The following is a 1,297-nucleotide window of genomic DNA, read 5'->3' on the forward strand; positions in this document are numbered from 1 at the left end:
TGTGTGAAACGAGTATACATGTCAGTGATTGATTCATTTGGGTTCATGTAAAATAGTTCATAATTATGTAGCAAAATATTCAATATATATTGTTTCATCTTGTTAGTCCCTTCATATGTGATATAAAGTATATCCCAAATTTCTTTTCCAATTCTATAGGGGTAGAGATATGCATATAGTATTCAGATTTAAGAGCATAGAAAAAATTGTTTAAATATTTTATGTTTAATTAAGCTAAGTCTTTTTCTTCTACTATCCAGTTAGTAAACAGTGTTTCAGTTATAATACCATCTACAAGTTTAGTTGTCCTAGTGTATCCTTCATGTACTAAAATCTACATGTGATAGTGAAGCGATTGAAGAAAAGTATACATAGGTGTTTTCCAAAAACCAAAAAGGGATGTTATCAAATAATGGAGGTCTTATGATTGAATATCCTTCAGGTGTGTTACGGTTTCTAGAAGTAACCATGATCATTTTTAAAAAGTTATCTAATTCTTAATTTTTTAAAGTAGGCTCTGATATAACTTGAATGTCTGAATAGGTTGTTATACCTAAAGCAATTATCCCAATGCTAACTAAGAGAGTGGTGAAATGGAAATTTAAAAAAAAAAATCTTGGAAGATTACAAAAACTATTTTAAAAAATTTTAATCACAATGATAATTTTTTAAAAAAATATTTTTCAACCAGAAATTAACTTGCAGAAAATAAAAATAGTAAAAAGTAAAGATATAAGGAACACATAATTTATAGTGGTTTGATCTAATAAGACCTACATCAACTTTTTGAAGACTCTCTCTTCAGGTATTACACTATACCAAAGTGACTCTCCTTTTGCTCACACAATAAGGAGGTGAAGCTCTTACAAATAATCTCTCTTCCACCAATCTCTAGTGTGGTAGAGTACTGTCATCCTTTTTTATCCTCCTGGTGATGGTAGAGAACCGGCATCCTTTCACACCCTTCTAGTGTCGATAGAGTACCGTCATCCTTTTACACTCTGCTAATATTGGTAGAGTATCGTCATCCTTTTACACCCTCTTCATGTTGGTAGAGTACCGTCATTCTTTTACACCCTCCTAGTATCGGCAGAGTATCGATGCTCCTTTGAAAATCTTCTTCCAAAAGTTTTCAAGAAAGTAGGAAGAACTTTGAAGAACAAGTAAGAGATACTCACCGTTGGCAAACCTTGTGAATCCCCTCATAATTCCCTCTTAAGAAATCTCTCACTCTACAATTACAAGAAACTTTCTCAAACACTCTTCAAGTGCACTCTCAAAAGAAATTTACAGTATG

Source organism: Dendrobium catenatum, unplaced genomic scaffold (genome assembly GCF_001605985.2).
Source record: "Dendrobium catenatum unplaced genomic scaffold, ASM160598v2 fragScaff_scaffold_1391, whole genome shotgun sequence".
In the NCBI taxonomy this organism is placed as follows: Eukaryota; Viridiplantae; Streptophyta; class Magnoliopsida; order Asparagales; family Orchidaceae; genus Dendrobium; species Dendrobium catenatum.